Source organism: Triticum dicoccoides, chromosome 3B (assembly GCF_002162155.2).
Source record: "Triticum dicoccoides isolate Atlit2015 ecotype Zavitan chromosome 3B, WEW_v2.0, whole genome shotgun sequence".
NCBI lineage: Eukaryota > Viridiplantae > Streptophyta > Magnoliopsida > Poales > Poaceae > Triticum > Triticum dicoccoides.
The window spans coordinates 130,412,804-130,418,246 of record NC_041385.1 but is presented as its reverse complement, the minus strand read 5'-3'; positions in this window follow the sequence as shown (position 1 = coordinate 130,418,246).

Genomic DNA, 5,443 nt, shown 5'->3' with positions numbered 1-5,443 from the left:
AGTCTCCATGAAAGAACCCTTTGGCCATGGGGCGTCGGCACCTTTGCTTATTATAGCGCCTCCATACTCCGCGTGACGCCCATCGATCACCCTCGGCCTCACATTGAAGGTCTTGAGCCATAGGCCGAAGTGGGGGTGATGCGGAGGAAGGCTTCACACATGACGATAAATGACGAGATGTGAAGAATGGAATCTGGAGCTAGATCGTGGGAATCTAGCCCGTAATAGAACATGAGCCCTCTTACGTAGGGATCCACGCTAAAACCTAGCCCTCAGAGAAAGTGGGAGATAAATACAATGCTCTCGTTGGGTTCGGGAGTGGGGATGACCTGCCCTGAAGCAGGTAGCCTGTGCGGAATCTCGGCGGTGAGATACCTGGCCTCCCTAAGCTTCCGGATGTCCTCCTCTGTAACGGAGGAGGCTATCCACCGGCCTTGATTGGATTCGGACATGGTCGAAGGACCAAAGTGCTTTGGCTTGAGCCTTGGGTGTTGGAACTCGAGGTGCGGGAGGGGAAGGATCGAGCGTGGAAAGAAAAAGGACAGGCCTTGGCCCCCTTTATAAAGAGGACGAATATCAAGCATCCCCCGCGTGACCGTTTGGGACTTGCCTAAAATCGAAGAGTCATATTAAATAAACACGGTTGGGTTACTCACACAATCCCGTGATAAGGGGGGACACGATCTCTGCTTCGACAAGACGTGCCAGTAAAACCGCCTCGCAGCGCGCGTAGCGGCTGGTTATGAAAACGGTTCGAATAAAGACTGAACCATGGCGTGATGTCATGCTATGAAAAGCTGTCAGCAGATCATATTCATGGAATATTATACTCTCCACGGTGGTATGTGGAATTTGTTTTACAGAGCCGGACACGATCCTTGTGTTCAAAATCTCTTATGGAGTATTCGGAGAAGGAACCCGCCTTGCAATGCCAAAGACAATATGCGCGCCAGACTCATCGTCGTTGAAGCCTGGTTCAGGGGCTACTGAGGGAGTCCTGGATTAAGGGGTCCTCGGACAGCCGGACTATATACTTTGGCCGGACTGTTAGACTATGAAGATACAAGATTGAAGACTTCGTCCCGTGTCCGATGGGACTCTCCTTTGCGTGGGAGGCAAGATTGGATATTCGGATGTGTAGATTTCCTTCTCTGTAAACGACTCTATGTAACCCTAGCCCCCTCCAGTGTCTATATAAACCGGAGGATCTAGTCCGTAGGACAACAACAATCATAATCATAGGGTAGCTTCTAGGGGTTAGCCTCTACGATCTCGTGGTAGATCAACTCTTGTAATACTCATATCATCAAGATCAATCAAGCAGGAAGTAGGGTATTACCTCCATCGAGAGGGCCCGAACCTGGGTAAAACATCATGTCCCCTGCCTCCTGTTACCATTAGCCTTAGACGCACAGTTCGGGACCCCCTACCCGAGATCTGCCGGTTTTGACACCGACAGCATCCAATTCACTTCCTATGATAGTTTTTATTATACCCAACTTGGATGCCCATCATTCTAGGACCAATTTTATAACCATAGCAAATACCATGCTGTTCTAAAAGACTCTCCAAAATAATATAAGTGACGCAAGAGAGACTAACAATTTCTACAACATTAAGTCACCGCCGTGCTCTAAAAGATTTAAGTGGAGCACTAGAGCAAAAACTATCTAGCTCAAAAGATATAAGTGAAGCACAAAGAGTATTCTAATAAATTCCAATCAAGTGGGTTTCTCCCAAAAGGTGTGTACAGCAAGGATGACTGTGGTAAACTAAAAAGCAAAAACTAATATCATACAAGACGCTCCAAGCAAAACACATATCATGTGGCGAATAAAAATATAGCTCCAAGTAAAGTTACCGATAGACGAAGACGAAAGAGGGGATGCCTTCCGGGGCATCCCCAAGCTTAGGCTTTTGGCTATTCTTGAATATCTTGGGGTTCCATGGGCATCCCCAATCTTAGGCTCTTGCCACTCCTTATTCCATAGTCCATCAAATCTTTACCCAAAACTTGAAAACTTCACAACACAAAACTCAACAGGAAATCTCATAAGCTCCGTTAGTGAAAGAAAGAAAAACCACCACATAAGGTACTGTAATGAACACATCCTTTATTTATATTGGTGTTAAACCTACAGTATTCCAACTTCTCTATGGTTCATACCCTTCCATGCTAGCCATAGATGCATCAAAATAAGCAAACAACACACGAAAAACAGAATCTGTCAAAAGCAGAACAGTCTGTAGAAATCTATAACTCTCGAATACTTCTGGAACTTTAAAAATCCTACCAAAATAGGGAGTCCTGGGTAATTTGTCTATTGATCTACATCAAAAAGAATCAACGCAAAATCACGTTTATGTGAAATACTAAAATTATTTTCGTGCGCACAAAGTTTCCATTTTTCAGCAGAATCAAATTAACTAACACCATAAGTTATCCTATAGGTTCTACTTGGCACAAACACTAATTAAAACATAAAAACACATCTAAACAGAAGGTAGATGCAAAATTTATTGAATAACAGCAAGTAAAAATATTGGGTTGTCTCCCAACAAGCGCTTTTATTTAAAGCCTTTTAGCTAGGCATTGATAATTTTAATGATGCTCACATGAAAGACAATAATTGAAGCGCAAAGAGAGCATCATGAAACACGTGACAAACACATCTAAGTCTAACATACTTCCTATGCATAGGCATATTATAAGCAAACAAATTTGCAAGGCAAGCAAAAACTAGCATATGCAAGGAAGAAGAAAGAGACGACAGCAATCTCAACATGACGAGAGGTAATTTAGTAAGATAAAAATTTCAACGACCATATTTTCCTCTCTCATAATAATTACATGTAGGATCATAGGCAAATTCAAAAAAATAGCCATCCCATAACATATTATCAACACGATCCACATGCATGTGAAGTTGACACTCTCCCAAAATAGTGGGATTATCATTAACTAAAGTCATGACCTTTCCAAACCCACTTTTATCAAAAATACCATAAGGTTGAACATTCTCCAAATATGTGGGATCTAAAGTTGACACTCTTCCAAACCCACTTTCAATATTATTGCAAACACTATTATCAATCTCATATTCATCATGGAGCTTAAATAAATTTTCAAGATCATAAGAAGAATCACCCCAATCATGATCATTGCAACAAGTAGTAGACATAGCAAAACTAGCATCCCCAAGCTTAGGGTTTTGCATATTATTAGCACAATTGACATCAAGAGAATTTATAGTAAAATCATTGCAATCATGCTTTTTATTCAAAGATCTATCGGTGAATCACTTCATAAAGTACTTCATCACAATTTCCAGATTCACGAATTTCAAGCAAAACTTCATAAAGATAATCTAGTGCACAAAACTTACTAGCAATTGGTTCTTCATAATTGGATCTCTTAAAAAGATTAGCAAGCGGATGAGGATCCATAGATCTTAGCTTCTTTGTTTAGTAATAAATACACAATTATTCCAACCAAGCGAGCAAAGTAAGACATTAAGGTAAACAAAAAGACGAACGGAAGAAGGGCGAATAAAACGGCAAGGGTGAAGTGGGGGAGAGGAAAATGAGAGGCAAATGGCAAATAATGTAAGTGCAAGGGAGATGAGTTTGTGATGGGTACTTGGTATGTCTTGACTTGAGCGAAGACCTCCCCGGCAACGGTGCCAGAAATCCTTCTTCCTACGTCTTGAGCTTGCGTTGGTTTTCCTTGAAGAGGAAAGGGTGATGCAGCAATAGTAGTGTAAGTATTTCCCTCAGTTTTTGAGAACCAAGGTATCAATCCAGTAGGAGGCTCCTCAAAAGTCCCACACACCTACACAGACAAACAAGAACTCGCAAGCAACGCAATAAAGGGGTTGTCAATCCCTTCACGGCCACTTGCGAAAGTGAGATCTGATAGAGATAATATGATAAGATAAATATATTTTTGGTATTTTATAATATAGATTGGAAAAGTAAAGATGGAAAGAAAAGTAGATTGAAAGCTTATATAATAAGAGATAGACCCGGGGGCCATAGGTTTCACTACTGGCTTCTCTCAAGATAGCATAAGTATTACGATGGGTGACCAAATTACTATCAAGCAATTGATAGAAAAGTGCATAGTTATGAGATTATCTAGGCATGATCATGTATATAGGCATCACATCTGTGACAAGTAGACAGACTCCTGCCTGCATCTACTACTATTACTCCACACATCGACCGCCATCCAGCATGCATCTAGAGTATTAAGTTCATAAAGAACAGAGTAACGCATTAAGAAAGATGACATGATGTAGAGGAATAAACTCATGCAATATGATATAAACCCCATCTTTTTATCCTCGATGGAAACAATACAATACGTGCCTTGCTGCCCCTGCTGCCAATGGGAAAGGACACCGCAAGATTGAACCCTAATCTAAGCACTTCTCCCATTGCAAGAAAGATCAATCTAGTAGGCCAAACCAAAATGATAATTCGAAGAGACTTGCAAAGATAACTTAATCACACATAAAAGAATTCAGAGGAGATTCAAATATTTCTCATAGATAAACTAGATCATCAACCCACAATTCATCGGATCTCTACAAACACACCGCAAAAAGAGTTACATCGAATAGATCTCCAAGAAGATCAAGGAGAACATGGATGTGAGATTCAAAGAGAGAGAAGAAGCCATCTAGCTAATAACTATGGACCCGAAGGTCTGTGGTAAACTACTCAAAACTCATCGAAGAGGCCTTGGAGATGATGTAGTGGCCCTCCATGGTTGATTCCCCCTCCAGCGGAGCGCCGATGAAGGCTCCAAGATGGGATCTCACGGATACAGAAGGTTACGACGGTGGAAATAGTTTTTCGTGGTCGCTTCTGATGTTTTCGGGGTACGTGGGTATATGTAGGAGGAAGAAGTAGGTGAGTGGCCGCCCGAGGGGCCCACGAGACAGGGGGGCGTGCCCAGTAGGGGGGCACGCCCTCCACCCTCGTGGCCGCCTCGATCGTTTCTTGACTTCCACTCCAAGTCCTCTGGATCACGTTCGTTCCAAAAATCACGCTCCCGAAGGTTTCATTCCGTTTGGACTCCGTTTGATATTCCTTTTCTTCGAAACACTGAAATAGGCAAAAAAACGGCAATACGGGCTGGGCCTCTGGTTAGTAGGTTAGTCCAAAAAATGATATAAAAGTGTAAACTAAAGCCCATAAACATCCAAAACAGGTAATATAATAGCATTGAACAATCAAAAATTATAGATACGTTGGAGACGTATCACCCGACCGCCACTCATAAGGAAGACAATCAAAGAAACACTCTATGCTTCAAATTTGTCACACAAAGGTTACCATACGTGCATGCTATGGGACTTGCAAACCTCAACACAAGTATTTCTCAATTTCACTATTACTCAACTATCACTACTCTAATATCACCACCTTTATATCG